This window comes from Hippichthys cyanospilos, chromosome 17, assembly GCF_059441005.1.
Source record: "Hippichthys cyanospilos isolate Australia breed blue-spotted pipefish chromosome 17, RoL_Hcya_1.0, whole genome shotgun sequence".
Lineage (NCBI taxonomy): Eukaryota > Metazoa > Chordata > Actinopteri > Syngnathiformes > Syngnathidae > Hippichthys > Hippichthys cyanospilos.
Genome location: NC_142385.1, coordinates 1,183,747 through 1,201,843, shown reverse-complemented (window position 1 = coordinate 1,201,843; position 18,097 = coordinate 1,183,747). Strand labels below are relative to the sequence as shown.

General features: G+C 41.8%; 1 pseudogene; it reads left to right on the top strand.

Moving 5' to 3' along the window:
• Nucleotides 1-1,354: 1,354 nt before the first annotated feature.
• The window catches only part of LOC148409189 (uncharacterized), a 43,346-nt pseudogene continuing 26,603 nt past the window's right edge, over nt 1,355-18,097 (top strand).

The following is an 18,097-nucleotide window of genomic DNA, read 5'->3' as shown; positions in this document are numbered from 1 at the left end:
GTACATTGTACATACACTGACAACCTGTGGTGATTTTTCAAAGAAAATGCTGACCTGTGTGTTTTATGCTAGCATTTCTTTATGTAGTGATTCTCAACCTTTTTCAAGAATATAATATAGCCCTTTTTGACATATTAGAGCACACCCCAACCATTCATTCCTGGGTGAAAAAAATAGGGTGAAAAAAAAAGGAATTAAAACAAAGTCATTAAATAACCAAATGTAGTCCTTGCTTCTTATTGCAGTCAATTTGTTCTGAATTTGAAAAAAAACAACAACAACATTGTTTGTGCCGGCAGTAAAAAGCATTAAATTAGATTTGATGATACCTGCAGACATCTTGTTAAAATCTACCTCCAGAAGTGCCTTCACGTACCCCCATTTAGGAATAACATGGAACATTTAGAGCAATGATTCTCAACCTTTTTTCAGTGATGTACCCCCTGTGAAATATTTTTTCAGCCAAGCACCCCTTAACCCTTAAAGGTTTAGCAGATTATCATTTAACTGGTGGATGGCTAGTTTCTGTATAGAGCAGGGTTTCCAGTTTGTAGATAATTGGCCCTCTTTCTAGGGCCGGCCCGACCTGCTAAAGATGGATGGCCTTCACCCTAACTAGGAAGGCGCCATCACTCTTTCTAGAAACATAGATTACTGTTTGAGCCTTCCATGACTTCTCACATGTCGGGTCACAGGCGAGTATCGAGCCTGCTAGAACCAGTGTGGAGTCGTTAAGGCTAGAGTTAACTGGCACTAGGCTGGACTGCTGCTACACACGTAGCATACTTAGTCTAGGTCACTGCAATCCACACGCTGTTTCAATAACTAATGCTGAATCCCCTAGAGATAAGATTTCTGCTGAGGTGGTGTTGGTTAAGGAAAGTAGCCCTAACCCTTAACCGGTTGGATTAGTGACATAGTACCTAGGCAGAGTATGAATATTAACATGTGCACTGTAGCCGTCAACAATCGAATTCCTACATTACTAACATTGCGACCGGTTTTAATTACTCAAAATACAAACCAAGCCTCACCCATCAAAATCTTGTCAATATTAGTACTACCAACATGAAGACTCAGAATAGTTCAGGAAATATTTCCCAGTTTAAATTCGGCTTCATAAATATTAGGTCACTCCCCTCAAAAGCAATTCTTGTTAATGATCTTATTACAAATCAGTTTTAAAGTGCTTGATCTCTGTGAAACCTGGTTAAAACCAAATGAATTTTTAACACTAAATAAGGCCTCACCCCCAAACTTTGTGGGCTCACACGTTGCCCATCCTTGTAAAAAAGGGGGAGGTGTCACCCTAATTTCAGAATCTGATCTTAAACTTAGCACAAGCAATAATCACACATTCAAGACATTTGAGGCTCTCATTATGCAATTTAAGTCCTCACCACCATTCGATGTGGTAATTATTTACCGTCCTACCGGTCCATACTCTGGATTCCTAGATGAATTCCCTGAAATTATGGCTGATTTAATAATTCATGCAGATAATATATTAATGATAGGTGACTTCAAAGTGCACATGAACTCCCCATTGGAACCACTTACTGTAGCATTTCAATCAATGATCGATGCATTTAGTTTTACACAAATAATAGAAGCAGCGACACACCGGAATGGTAATATCCTAGACTTAGTGTTAACCCGTGGCCAAACTGCCTCAAATGTCACAATTTTGCCCTATACTAACGCTATGTCTGATCATAATCTTATAACATTTGAAGTCCTAGCTCAGTGTGGTCTTATTGACCACAAACAACGCTTTAAGAGCCGTGATATTAACTCATCAACCGCTGCTGCACTTTCTGAACTACTGCCTTTCACAACAGCTGCCTTTCCGTCTTTCATTGGTTCAATCGATAAGCTCACAAACGATTTTAACACGGTACTTTTAAATTCCCTAAACTCTATAGTGCCGTTGAAACTTAAAACTCGTCCAAAGCGGCACACTTCGCGGTTTACGGACGAAACACGTTTAAATTGTTAAGTAGACATCTTGAGCGTAAATGGTAAGAAACTAAACTCCAGGTTTTCCGTCAGGCCTAGTGCGATAGCTTGCTGAAATATAGAGGCTCATAGGTTCGCAAAAAAAATTACTTTTCCAAAGTGATTAGTCTTAATAAAAATAACCGAAAATATTTATTTGATACGGTAGAACAGCTAACGCAACAGCAGTAGATTAATCGTAGTTCTCTCCATTCAGCACACGATTTCATGTGATTCTTTACTGAGCGGATTAAGCTAATAAAGGACGAAATAAAAAAGGCAGGTAATTTTTCTGAACTGCATACAGTCATGAGACAAGAAAGCAAAAATGGGAAAAGAGAAAGGAATGGTTCAATGACTGGACAGTTACACATATACATACACACATACAAACAAACATACACGATGGATCACATTTTCTATTGCTGTCCTGGGTAATTTTCTTTTAGGGATATGGGTAACCCTAACCCTAGCTAAAGCAAGTTACAATGCAGGCTAGTTTTTGATAAACAATTATAACCACGGCCATGAAAGACACACATACAATATTATATGAAGATAATACTTAAACGTATCAGCTCTTGCTGTGTAAAATAACCTTCCTGAGGGGTGACATTTCTGATATAGTCAGTGTGTCCACAATTAATGTATTCCTGACAGCCACAGCAGATAAGAATCAAAGGTTCCTATTGGATTCCACAGAAAATGAATGTGGGTCATTTTTCACCCACGAATGGAAACTTGGGGTAGTAATACAAAAACTACATGTTCTTAAAATGTATAAAAAATCAGTAAAAAATGGAAATGTAATTCCAGTGGGCCCCCATGTTACGAACTTAATCCGTTCAGCAGCTACGCTCGTAACTTGAACTGCTCGTATGACGGGCAATCCAAACCTATGTTAATTAGTGAATGCGTGCAACGCGTGCAAAAACCTTTGGTAAAAACATCACGACTCTATACACATGTTAAAAATGAATAACAATCTACTGTACAGTTAAATTAAATAACATAAATATACAAAGGAAAAATGACATTTACCTTTGGGGCGACGTGACTTGAGCTGGGTGGAGGCGGAGGGGAGCAGAGACCAACCCGCAGAATTTATTTATTTTCTTAAACGGGAACTTTTCTCAAACTAGAACATATCACCAGCGATTTCCTTCTCTTTAATCCATAATAGAAGAAGCCTCTCAATTTTGTTGTCGATCGAGGTACGTCCCCTGGCAAGGAAAATCTTGCCCTTAGAAGATTGCCGAGCGGTTACGGCCATACTCACGAGCAAGGTTAACTATGCGTGCGTCTCCTTTGTATTTTTTTATTATCTCCTGCTTGGTTTCTATTGTCATCATCCTCTTACTTCTTCCTTTACCGCCACTAGCAATTTTAAAAGCCATGTCTAACAGATAAAGTTTGCAAAGTCTTCACAACATTCCAAAAAATGCAAAAAAAATGGCTCTGCAGCGCCACCTAAGGTCGAAAAAGTGCACCTGGTCCCGGCCCGTTTGAGCTAGAGCTACGAAAATTTTTAGGCATATGTAGGACCTAGTGACCTACAAAAAAGTCAGCGTGAGCCATGTGCTCAGATGTACAGAAAAAGAGTTATGAATTTTTGAATGTGCATTTTTGGCCCATTTTTGCACGTTTGCAGGTCCCAAACTGCTCCTTGTTTCTCCTAAACGCTTTACCCAATCGCCTTCAAATTTGCTGTGGTCTATAATCAGACATAGGGCCACAACTGGGCAAAATTTGGTGCAGATCCGCTGACATATATGATAGGGGCGTGGCTTCAAATTATGTGTTCAATTTTTCCTTCGCCAAGAGTGACATAAACCTTAATAACTTTGATGTACTAGCTTAAAAAAAATCTAAAACTTCATAGATAGATGGAAACTTATGTCTTTAACACCTTTGAAAAAAGTTTTTTTAAATACCTACTAGCGCCGCCTAGTGGTTGATTAAAATGTCATTTTTTACACTTTCATGTATTGTGCTCAGTCTGTTTGAGTAAAACAAGTGAAAATTGGTCAGAATATCATTAAGACATGGAATATTAAGATTTTAAAATTTTATGACTTTTCGATAATGGGCGTGGTCTGCACGCCACTTCAAAGTCAGATGACTCGCCAAAACGAGAAAAGTGGCTGTAATTGGCCCCAAAATGGTCTTATGAGTGGAAAATAGCCTCTCACTCCCGGCTCGTTTGACCTAGAGCTACAAAAATTTGTAGCCTTATGTAGGACCTCGAGCCCTACAAAAAAGTCAGCGCAAGCCATATGCTCAGATGTACAGAAACAGAGTTATGAATTTTTGAATGTGCACCTTTGGCCCGTTTTTGCTCATTTGCAGGTCCCGAACTGCTCCTTTTTTCTCCCAAACGCTTGACCCGATCGACTTCAAATTTGCTGTGATGTTTTATTTGACTGTGAGGCACAATTGTTCAAATTTTCGTGACAATCCACAATCAAATATGTTGGGGGCGGGGCTTCATATTATGCCTTTGATGATTACTTTGCCACATGTGAAATAAACCTTTATAACTCAGCTTTCCAAGCTTGGAAAAATCTGAAACTTCACAGACACATGAAGACTTAAACACTTAACAAATGTGTTTAAAAAATTCATAAATTGCTTATAAGGCCACCTAGTGGCAAACAAAAATGTCAGTCCGATTTCTCGCGAAAACGAACAAAGTTGCTGTATTTGGACCCAGATGGTCCCATCTTTTCTAAACATTACAAATTTGATGGGTTTCCAATGCGGAACACACCTATCAACGTATTTTTTGTTATAGTGCGAGCGCCACCTAGTGGCAGCCAAAAATATAGCATTTTTTAAACGTTTATTATGTGTTTAGCTGAGCCCTTTGAAGTAATATCGCTGAAATTAAGTCTGAAAAGCCTCTAGACAGCCCTGCTGACCTCCACCAAATTTTACGAAGTTTCGATAACGGGCGTGGCCTCTATGACCATTTTCATTCCGAAGCTTTATCTGTCCAGTAAAAGTTGCTGTAATTTGACCCAGATAATCTGATCTTCTCACAATTTCACACATTGGATGAAAATATTCTCCTGAACATATTGACAAAAATATATTCCAGTTTAAAGCTAGCGCCACCTAGTGGCTGCAAAAAAGTGTCATTAGTCGAAAGATTACAGTCAATCCTGTTTAGCTTGACCTACAGCTTTTAAACTTTGTAGGCAAATGAAGTACTGCAAGACCTCCAAAAAAGTCAATAGAAGTGTTGTGCTAGGATGTACAGAAAAATTGTTATGATTTTTTTTAATGTGCAGTTTTGTCCCATTGTTAGACATTAGCTGGTCTCAAACTAGTGCCTTTTTCTCTTAAACGATTCACCCCATTACGTTCAACTTTGGCGTGAATGATTATCAAACTGAGGGGCACACATATTCCAAATATCGTGAAGATCTCTTGACATAAAAGATTGGGGCGGATCTTCAAATTATGTTTAATAATTCCTACGCCAAGAGTGACAAAAATCTTAATAACTCAGCGATGACAGCTTCAAACCATCTGAAACTTTCCTGGGACTTTAAAAGTCATACAATAATACAGCTATGTGATAAACTTTCAAATCATTTACAGCGCCACCCAGTGGCGGACAAAAATCAAATTTTTTATACTTTTATGTACTGTGAAATGCCTGTTTGACTAAATGAACTAAAAAATGGTCAGAAAAGCTATGACAGATTGGAAGATTAAGGTTCTTAACTTTTATGACTTTTCAATAAAGGGCGTGGCCTCTATGCCAACTCAAAATCCCATGTCTCGCAAAAACAGTAAAAGTTGCTGTAATTGGACCTAGACGATCTGATATTTTTAAAACTTCATATATGGGATGGGAGTCCAATGTGAAACACACCTACAAGCCTATTTTTTAATCATAGTACGAGCGCCACCTAGTGGCAGCAAAAACTATAGCAAATCCTTAATGTTTTATGTACTCTGCTGAGCCCCTTGAAGTGATATCACTTAAATGTTTTCTGAAAAGCCAGTGGTCATGCCTTATGCCCTCCACAAATCAGTACGATATTTCAACAGTGGGTGTGGCCTATATGGCATTGAAATCACAAAATTGGAACAATAAAAGCTGCAGTAACTCCACCCACATTGTCCCACCTTGTCTAAATTTTACATATTTGGTAAGAGTCCTGCACTGAAGTCATCTACAACTACTTTTTCATCGTTCATAGTCCTTGTTCATTCCCCGACCTGTTCATACCCCAACGTGCACAGGTCTGCGAGGGCCCTTTATAGCTGCTTGCAGCTCTAGTTCTATTTATTGTTTATAGTTTGACGGTGACGAATAATTAAACGTCAGCTGTACATCTGAAAACTTGTGGCGTGGTTGATCCAGTGAGAGGGATTGATAGTCAAACTCGTCTGCGTTGGATGAAGAAGTGATCATCTGTGAGGCCACTCTGCTTGCACGTGCTCAGTGAAGGAGGACGGTGACAAAATAAAGCAGGAACTCAGATAAGCTTGGACGCATCAGTTCACCCGTTTTTTGTTCAAAGAACCCATAAGCTAAAACACTTAAGTTTGTGTTTAAAAGGGGACATTAAGGAGCAGATAACAACAACGAACTGTGTGTAGTGTATTATCATTTTCCATAAGCATTAAGAAGCATTGTTGACGTCTTGAATTGTTACAAGCTATTTACATTTGAAGGAAATTCATATTTTTGAAATTCAATGTATCAATAAAATAGTGTGTACATGGAACTGTGTTATTCTAATAAAGATTGAGATGACGTAATGTCAGTATAAAGCAGATGCAGTCTTGGCCCAGGAGAAATAAAGACAAGTTGGCACCTCCATAAGGAACAGATGGCATCCCCCGACACAACATTCCACCTGGAGCAAAAGGCTAGGTGTGGCCTTCCAGAGAAGATATGGTGGTCAGACCTCCTCCCGCTTCAAAGAACAAAGACTTTTGAAGACGCCATCCCCACACAAACACCCACACCTGCACGACGCCGTCTCCACACAAATAGACCCCCACACACACACACACCGACACGCACGCACGCACGTGCACGCACACACACACACACACACACACACACACACTTGCATTCCACACTGGGACTACATGCCCCAAAAGGGTATAAGAACTGAATGTTGAAGGTGAAACGTTGCCATTTTCTGCTCCGACCCGTGGCAGGACTGGCCCTAGGCCTTGTGTACTTTCCCACTCTGTCTAGATTAAATCAATTGTTTCACTATGGTCTGGTATGGGCGATCTTTCAACATAAACGAACACGCTAGGAACTAGTTTAAGGCAAGAAGCTTTTTCTAGATTCCTTCACATTCAACTTGTTTCTTTTGAAAATGTCACATTGTTGATATGAAAGTAATGTATATTTTGCTAGTTTGAAGGGCAAAGTACACCTATTTTGGGCAGTTAACCTTTCAATTTAAATGAAGGTTCATTTTCAATAATAAGTTAGAATAAGCCGTTGGATGGTGAATTTAACCTTGAAGTACGTTGATTTCAATTCATGATGTCTTTGAAGATCTAACAGTCTACATATTAGGAAGTGCAACCAAAGGGTTGCTAATGTATTAGTAAAATACTACACTATTTTCTAATTTAATGCATATTGTTTAAGCAACAATCAAGATCAAATATCTCAAATAAAGCAGCTATTAGATATAGAAGGGTCTAAACAAGTAATTGACCCAGGAGAAGAATTTGAAATCCCTGATTATTTTGAAGATGAGGCAGATCAGGCTAAACAGGCTACAGTTCAGACTGCAGAACCAACACATAGAAGTGAAAGGCAGGGTACACTTACAGAGAAAGGTAAAGAACTTGACAGTGTAAAAACAGAAGAGCTTCTACATCAATTTGATAGAAGTTATTAGTATTGGAAAGTCCTAACTAAAGTGGCCAAAAAATCTGTGTTGCATCAGGATTCAAGATGTGCTAAAAAACCACGTTAGCAATGTTCAAAGAGAACTTTCTGAACTCACTCAATTGTATGAAGAATACAGAAAATTTGACAGCCCACCATATGACGTCCAACGTAAAGTAGACAATTGTGTGTCCATTTCATATCAAGTAGAGAGAAATCTCAAATGGCAGGAAATGATGAAGAAATTATTTGGCCTGATGCACCCTCCGTATTTGCAACTACAGTCTGCGATACAAGTTCAGTCTCTAGGGGCGATAGTGGTCGGACAACTCAGTTTGAAGCCAAATGAAAAGAAGCTGCTGCTGAGTATGCAGCAAGGCTGTGTTACAAATAATGTCTGAGCAAGAACAGCAGCAAGAGAGATTGCTAGCACTTGAAGCTGAAAATAAGTTGATCATTTCAGCCCAAGAAGCAGATGCACCCACCCGTCAACTACAAGCTGAAAGAGAAGATGCAGAACGTAAGTTAGAGAAAGAAACCCGAGTGGCTGCTCTCTTAAAGAAACAGAAAGAAGAGAATGCTATTTAGGCAAAAGTCAGTTGACAACTTAAAAAGACAACTTGAGCGTTTAGTGGAGCTAAAACAGCTAAATGCAGCTAAAGCGAAACTTCAAGTTTACGATGAAAGTGAGTTTAACCCAGTTCAAGAATTCAAATTGAAATAACCTAAAGTGGAGCAAGAAACAAACCATGAGAACAATGCACATCATTATACCCAGCCTCCACATATGGCTCCAGAGATATCACAGGATAACGATCCAATAGATGACACAAGAGGGTTGGTGAAAATTTTAGCTGAGGCCATATCAGCTAATCAGCTTCCTATTCCAGAGCCCACAGTCTTACTGGGGATCCACTCAAGTTTGAACACTGGAAGTCATCCTTTCAGACACTGATTGAGAGGAAGAATATCCCAACCACAGAGAATCTCTTCTTCCTTCAGAAATATGTTGGAGGTGAAGCTAAAGATGCTATTGAAGGCTACTTCATGATTAACTCTGATGATGCTTATCAAGCAGCATGGGATCTACTCCATGAACGATATGGTAAACACTTTGTGATTGCTAAAGCTTTCCGAGACAAAATACATTCCTGGCCTAAAATCCCCTCAAAGGAGAGTGGTGACTTGAGGAAATTCGTTGACTTCTTATGAAGTTGTGACTCAGCTATGACCAGTAATGCTAGCCTAAATGTACTCAACGATGGGCTTGAAAATCAAAGGCTTAGTGCTAAGCTGCCAGACTGGTTAAGTACCAGATGGAATCATAAGGCAACTCAATATCAACTTGAGCATGACAAATTTTCGAGCTTTAACTATTTCGTTACCTTTCTTTCAATGGAAGCAAGTATCGCATGTGATCCAATTACTTCATACCAAGCAATACATCAAAGCGGACTCAAGAAGGGAAAGGTCAAAACCCAAAAAGAAGAAGGACACAAGAAACGCTCTGCTGGTGCTAAGGCGTTCACAACAAACACAGATGAAAAGAACACATTCACATGTTCATTTTGTAAAAGGGAAGGACATAGCATACTCAAATGTCGCAAGTTCATAAAACAACCAGTTGAAGACAGAGTTAAACACATCAAGAGTGAACGGCTAAGTTTTGGTTGCTGGAAACCTGGCCAGCTATCGAAGAACTGCACAAAGCGAATGTCTTGTGACACATGCGCTAAGAGACATCCTACATGCCTACATGCTGATCGCTCAAAGAAAGATCATAATCTTCAAGAACAACAAGAATCTAATAATGAGCACAAAGACACAAGTAAAGAAAGAAAATCACAAGCAATACAGTGTAATGATGACATTGCACAAGCTATAGTGTACAGCTACAAAGTCAATCACGATGGCAATGGATCACAGACTTAATACCAGACAGCAATAATACCAGTCTATGTGTCCACGCCTGCTGACACTAGTAATGAAGTGCTTGTCTATGCTCTTTTAGACTCGCAAAGTGACTCTTTCTTCGTTTTAGAAGAAGTGGCAGATAATTTAGATGTCAAAACAGAACAAGTCAAGCTCAAGTTATCCACAATGTCATCAAAGAATACAATTGTTCACTGTAAAAGAATCAAAGACCCGCGAGTGAGGGGGATATTCTCAGTGGACAGAATTATGATTCCAACCACATATACTCGTGAGTTTATTCCTGCAAATAAGAATCACATTCCTACACCTGAGACTGCCAAGTCATGGTCTCACCTGGAGCATCTTGCAGAGAACATTGCTCCACTTATGGATTGTGAGATTGGTTTGCTATTTGGCTACAATTGTCCTCAAGTACTCTTCCCTAGAAAGGTTGTGTGTGGAGAAAAGAATCAGCCTTTCGCGCAGAAGACCGACTTAGGGTGGATCATAGTAAGTTATGTTGAGCCCGGCGAGTATGAAGAGGATGACATAGGAATAAGTCATCGCATCATCGTACGACAAGTAATGCCTGAGTCCAAACCAGCAGCCAAGCTCAAAGGTGAAGTTCACTTTGTTTGCAATACTCGGATCAAAGAAGGGGTTGACTCCAGTAGATGTCCTGAAAATACTGGAGTCCGACTTCAGCAAAAGAGTAGGAGAAGAGATACCCGTCTCACAAGTTGCAGATTTTGTAAAGGCCCAGTCGCTATCATGTGCAACGTGGAACGAATGTTTCATCAGTTCTATGTGAAACGTGAAGATCAAGATTATTTGAGATTCTTATGGTGGGAGAATGGCAATCTAGAGTTACCACCATCAGTTTTTCGTATGTGAGTCCATCTCTTTGGTGCAGCGTCCTCCCCAGGATGTGCCAATTTTGACCTTAAACATTTAGCCACAGAAGCTCAAGACAAATTTAGCTAGGATGCTGTGAAGTTCATTCAGCAGAACTTTTATGTTGATTGGTTGATTGGTGAGTGTCATGTCAGACACTGATGCTATTCAACTAGTCAAAGAGGCTAGACAGCTTTGTAGCTCAGTCAAGCTCAGACTACACAAGTTTGTCTGCAACAGCAAAAGGGTGTTGGTATGAATACCAGATGAAGAGTGTGCTGGAACTGTCAAAGAACAGGACATGCATTTAAGAGAACCGCTCTTGAGAGAGCACTCGGAGTTCAATGGTGTGTCTCCTCTGATGAGTTTCAATTCAGAATTTCAGTTAAGAAGCACCCATTGACTAGAAAAGACGTTCTATCCACTGCTGCGTCCATCTATGATCCCTTAGGGTTTGTTGCCCCTTTCATTCTGTTGGGGAAACAGATCTTGCAACAAATGTGCCAAGAGGACATTGGTTGGAACGAGTCACTCCGAGAAGACCTGAGAAGACAATAGGAAGCGTGGACACAAGATCTACAAAACCTGTCCCAAGTAAAGATCAAACAATGTTTCATTCCATCGCACTTCTCAGACATAAACAAGTACGAGCTGCACCACTTCTCAGATGCTAGCGCCATGGGATATGGAGAGTGTAGTTATCTCAGACTTGTCAACGCTGATGGTAAAGTCCATTGCTCCTTAGTCATGGGCAAAGCTCGTGTTGCACCTTCCGAAGTAACAACAACCAGGTTTAGAGTTATCTGCAGCAGTGGTCGCAGCAAGAGTGAGCATCATGCTCAGGGAAGAACTTGACATTGAGGCTCTAGAAGAGCATTTCTGGACAGACTCTAGGGTGGTCCTGGGATATTTAAATAATGATGCCAGACGGTTTTACGTCTTCGTGGCTAACAAAATCCAAAGAATTAAGTCTTATACAGAACCCAAGCAGTGGCATTACGTCAAGTCTGAAAATAATCCGGCTGATCATGCGTCGAGGGGCCTTGGAACAGACCAGCTCGTTGCATCCATTTGGCTCACTGGACCTGCCGTTCTGTGGGAAAAGCAACTGCCTATAGAAGATATCAAGGTGGCAGAGGTCTCTGACGATGATCCAGAAATGCGAAGAGTCCAAGTGCATAACACCAAAGCCAAAGAGGAAAGAACTCTACTAGATCGTTTGACAAAGTTTTCAGACTGGACTAGAGTAGTCGAAGCCATAGCTTATCGCAAACGTCATGCTAGGAAAATCAAGGGCCTCATTACTGAAAAGGTTGAAACTACAAGCATTGAGGAAAGAAAAGAGGCAGAGCTTTTCATCATCACTCTAACCCAAGCAAGAGCGTTCAGTAGTGAAATAAAAAATATTAAAAAAGGCAAAGAGATAGGAGAGATACAAAGGTTGATGATATAGTTATCCTTTGTGAAGAAAATTGTCCCAGATATCAGTGGAAGATTGCTAGAGTACCGGAAGTTTATCCTAGCTCAAATGGAAGAATTAGAAGAGTAAAACTTCAACTCATTTACTCTGCATTGGACAGTGTTGGAACTTTCACATTTGTTCGTAGTTTCGATTGCGAGCCCAATTGAATAATAGTATATTGTTTACATACCTTTGTGAAAGATTCCTGCGCGTTCGGGTATGAGCTGGGATAAACACACATGCACGCGTTCATCGCATCAACAACACTTCGAAGATTTATTATTACCAAATTATCTAATGCAGTTTACAAGCCAACTGTCCAAAACAGAGATCTCTGGATCATTCCCGTGTCATGGTGAGAATGATGCCGGTTCCTCATCCGCCGCCCTCTTTTATATTTGCCGGTCCACCGAATGGGGGTTGTCGCCGGTCCATTCATCATGTTGGGTTGTTTCCTGTCCTCTGCTGCCCCCTTTCGGTTGGAGGATTCCAGTCCAGACGTTTCAGCAACTATGTAGATGCTTTTGAACATACTCAAATACACATTAGAACGTTCTTTTTTTTGCACCATTTTATAGCCCAGACTTTTATTGTTACATTCATCCGATCTTTTAACTACTCTCTCATACGGTACGATATTTCAGTATTTTATTGTTTGCGCCCGTAGGTGTGTGTGTGTGTGTGTGTGTGTGTGTGTGTGTGTGTGTGTGTGTGCATGTGTGTTTGTGTGTGTCCCCACCGTCCCAGACCTGTGGACGCCAATCACCTCTGTGTATTCAAGGTCGATCATCAAACAATGCATTCTGGAGGACTTTACCACCATTCCTATCTTTTGTGGCGCCCCTCTTTTGTTATTGCCGCCAGTAAGTCCCTGTTTTACTGACTGCATCACAAAGACAAATGATCGCACCAGGTGTTGACCTCCCGGGCCGGCTCCACAGAAAGTTACTTCTCTGAATTTTTCTTGCCAATCAACCTACTAAAAACTACATTCCTTTAACAGTCAGGGTCGACGCACTACATAGTTAACCTATCTAGATAGACCTGGACAGAAGACAGTGCTATTACTTGAAGCAGAGTAGTAACTAGTATTTCATAAATGTTGAGTTTATATTAAGAGAAATCACATAGCTGTGATTTGGTGGGAGTTTAACTGCCAAAAATAGTTTGTCAGTTAATTTTTTAAAATGTTGTCAAGTTTATAATCTAAAAATGGATAATTACTGTAAATATGATAATCAATTTGTTCTACTGTGATGTTCGTTATTACGGTGTATTTTATTTGTTGCCATGGGGACATTTTTTGTTGTGGCACTTTTTGTTGCGGTTTTGGCATGTGCTGCTGTGATGTCGAGAAGACGTGGAGAAGACAAGCGTCGACTGAAGCGACAAAGTGACTTGTTTTCATCATGTTACAGGTACCAGGACGCCCCTGTAAACAGGTTACAATTATTAAAGAAATTGAGACAGCGAAATGCAAGCTGTTGTTTTCGCCGAATCTCCAGGAATTCTTTTATTCACATTGGTTATGAAAAATTCACAATTATTCAATAAACATTCCAATACAAGAACCACTCTGTCATCATCACTTATCTGTAAAACTATTCCAAAAATCGTTTTTTGGTCTTTACTTGTTTTATATGAAGATGCTAAAAGCATCACAAGGACTCATAAAATGCATTAAATGCACCATGATGTTAAACCATTTTTTTTTTATATATGAGATACTTCGATGGGGGTAGTCAGTACCCAAAACATTGCCCAAAGTCGCGAACACGTGACGGAACAACGGCAGCATATGGACGACGCCATGTTACCGAGCCCACAGTAAACACAGCTACCCCAACTCTTTCCTTTCTACAAGCTAAATTGGCATATGAACTTGACACCAACATACACACAAACGTTACCAAATGTGACATGAGGATCAAGTGATTTCCCTGAGTGCTGTGTGACAGACTACCCACCTGTAAACAGGTTACAATTATTAAAGAAATTGAGACAGCGAAATGCAAGCTGTTGTTTTCGCCGAATCTCCGGGAATTAAAGGAGACCGGCTGCGCATGTGCGCATGCACGCCGGGCCTCTCACACACCATCACGATTAGAGACAGGCAAACCTTACTGCCCCCTGGTGCACAAAATATATACTGCTCTTAGAGAGAACAAAAAAGAAATTTACCGAGACTGGGTCTCAAAAGAAGAACAAAAAAATAATAGACACACTTTCAAAATACCGAAACCAAATAAAACAATCACACTAATGTGATGACACTTTAGTGGGCATCACACACTCCCTGACAAGTAAAAATGGCTCCTGACAATTCAAACACTTTTTTTTCCAAAATCTCAACACAAAACTTCAGTTACTCACTAGAATGGTGTGGTACATGTGTAGGATGTATGGGGTAAGGCATGTATGGTGAAAACATGAAAGGTTGTGGAATATGGAAAGGGTTGTATGATGGAGTGTAAGGTGTGGTGTATGCGTGTACTGTATTGAAGAGGGATGTGGTTGAAGTGACGGTTCACCAAGAGTCTCGTAAGTAAACATCTGTCGTGGTCTCCTCTCTCGTGGGCCGCCTGAGCCTGTCGGGTGTGACCAGTGCAGGGGACGGCCCGGTAATATCTTCTTCTGCAGCAATGACGTACTCTTCGTCCTCACTACCAGCTGCAAGGGACACCGGATCAGGTAGGTATAGTGAGTTTTCCATTTGGGTTTGTTTTTCCCTTGTGAGTATTTCATCATTTCTTTCTCTCCTCACAGGTACTGAAACATGTCTCTTTTCCCATATATTTGCTTGGCTTGGACTGTTGACTTCTTCAGGGACCAGGTTCCTTTGGTTCAAGGTAGGCGTGATCTGGTAAGTATTCTCTCGTATCTGTTCTCTTTCTCTTACAGGGAGTCTCAACCAGTACCCTCCGTACTCTCCTTCAGAATCGGAATCACTTGAGCAAGTCTGGTATTCTCTCACGGGAGCATGACTTAGATGACCATGTTTCTGTTTTCTTTGTCCCTGAGGAGCGGATTCCGCTGAATGCGATGGCGCTTCAACAGGTAAGTCATTAACAAGTAATAACAGGCTTCGATGGAGCACTCTTTTTCTCTGTTCATCACCACCCTCAGGGTAAACTGCATACACTGGGTTGTCTGCAACCTGCTCTTTGACTACGTAGATCCTCTTCTCCCAGTATGATCTGAGCTTCCCTGGGCCACCACGCTCGTTGAGATTCCTCACCAGAACTCTATCCCCAGGGCGCAGAACGACACCTCTCAGTCTCTTGTCATAGTAGGATTTGCCACGCTCACTTGAATGTCTACTATTCTCACTGGCGATCTTGTACGCTTCTTACATCGTTTTTGCCCACTTATCTGCATAGCTTTTGTGCGGAACTGCGTCTTTCTCTTCCATCAAACCAAACAACAAGTCTACAGGGAGACGGGGATTGCGCCCGTACATGAGAAAATAGGGTGAGTACCCAGTCGACTCATGACGTGTACAGTTGTATGCGTGTACGGTATGCTGGAGGTGATCGTTCCAACGTTCCTTCTCTTGTGTACCCAGTGTCCTTAACATCTGCAAGAGCGTTCTATTAAACCTCTCGGCGGGGTTGCCTTGAGGGTGGTACGGCGTCGTCCTTGAGTGTCCAACTCCGGCTTTCTGACGGAGAGTCTTAAAGAGCTCGTTTTCAAACTCGCTGCCCTGGTCGTGATGAAGACGACCTGGATATCCCCAACGGAGTATGAAGTCATCAAAGATGCACTCAGCTGCTGTCCGACCGGACTTGTTCTTTGTTGGATAGGCTTGAGCGAATCTCCTATAGTGATCCACAACGACCAAGATGTATTCGTACCCACCTCGACTGGTCTCCAGGTGCAGATAGTCAATGCATACAAGGTCCAATGGTGCGTTTGATGTGATTGAGCCCATGGTGCACGGACGTGATTGGTTGGTTTCTTCTCTTTTATACAAGGACATCTTCTCGTGACGTACTCCACTATTTCCTTCTTCATAAATGGCCAGTAAAACCGTTCTCTTGCGAGGGACAGTACACATTCTGTGTCTACATGGCCCATGTCGTCATGCAGGTGTTTCAGGACTATGGGTTTATATTTGGTCGGGAGAACCAGCTGTTTCCTTTCACAGGTCTCTCTGTAAAGAAGTCCATTCCCCAGACGCAGTTTGTTCCCTTCACGGAGGAGTTTACCTGCTGCTCTACTCACAGTATGTCTTATGTCATTAGTCAACACTGCATTCGTCTCTTTCCGTTTTATAATGTCTTCTATTGCAGCGTCTTCCCATTGAGCTTTGAATAGCTCATCCCGGCTGATAGTTGGGATGATGGCTGGAGGTTCTGGGGCTGTATCTGTGGCGAGTGTGAGGGCTGCTATCCACTCTACATCTTGCTTCTGAGCTGCCCTACTCCCATCCCAGGTTGCACGCACCACTTCCTGCGACAGCTCCTCACTGCACTCAGCTACGTACTTGTCCATGTCAAGTGATAAACGAGACAGGGTATCCGTGTCTATGTTCACCTTTCCAGGTCTGTACTTGATATCGAACCGGAAATCGGACAACTCCCCGACCCAATGATGTCCGACGGAGTTGAGCTCTGCCGTGCTCATAACATACGTTAGTGGATTGTTATCAGTGTATATGGTAAAGTGGGGTGCGTAAAAAAGATTTTTCACAAATTTTTCGCACACTGCCCATTTTAGTGCTAAGAATTCCAATTTCCCACTATGCAAGCGATAGTTCTTCTCTGCCTGAGTCAAAGTTCTGGAACCATATCCCAACACTCTCAACTTGCCTTCCTGCCGCTGGTAGAGCACAGCACCTAGGCCCTGTTCAGAGGCGTCGGTGTGCAATATGAATGGCAGGCTAAAGTCTGGGTAGGCGAGGACTGGTGGGTGGGTAAGTAGCTCAGTGAGTTGTTCCAATACCCTCTGGTGTTCACTGGTCCAAGTCACAGGGGTCATAGAGGCCAACTGAGGACCTTTGCTCTTTCCTCGCTGGGGCTGAACTGTTGACGTGACAGATTTTACTTGAAGGAGGTCATACACTGGTTTTGCAATGCGTGAGAAGTCCTGCATGTAGCTGCGGTAGTAACTCAGGAAGCCTAGGAGTCTTCTCACTTCACCAACGGTCTTTGGGGTGTTGCTTTTAAGGGCCTGAACAGCCTCCAGGTCTTTCGGATCAATTTCCACACCATTTGCAGAGACAAGGCGGCCCACATACCTGACTTGTCTTCGAAACAATTCACACTTTTCAGGCCTCAGTTTCACACCATGCTCTTGGAGTGCTTTCAGGACTTTGCGAACACCTTCTACATGTCCCTCGAAAGTCTTCGCGTAGCAAAGGATGTCGTCAAGGTATGGTATACAGGACTCATCTCTGAGTGAGCATAACATCTCTTCCATGCTTCTTTGGAACGCTGCCGGTGCATTGGAGAGGCCAAAGGGTATTCTCACCCACTCGTATAACCCCCAGTTGAGCTCTCGTCAATGAAACCTTGATGGTAAGCCTTTCCTTGATCGAGAATACTGAACCAAGAATGGCCACCCAGAGTATCGGTCAGATCTTGAATCCGAGGCAAAGGGTGCCTGTCAGGAACAGTCTTCTTGTTCAGAAGTCGATAATCGATGCAGAGGCGCAGCGAGCCGTCCTTTTTGCGGACACCACTGACCTGGAGCTGATCCCAAAAATCTACACCTGTGACCTTGAGAGACCTGCCAATACCACGTTTTGGATCTGCAAGATACAGAGAGAACTGGTGATACAACGTGCCGAACGTGTCACTCAGAACTGCTGATGCTACGGGCGGTGCCGGAGCCTGAGGAGAACCGTGATTCACTGAGAGCAGAGGCTGTGTCAGAGACTTGGACTGAGCAACGAGTGGACGGAAAAGGAATTGTGATGGCAGACCAAGAGAGAAGGGACCTGGTCA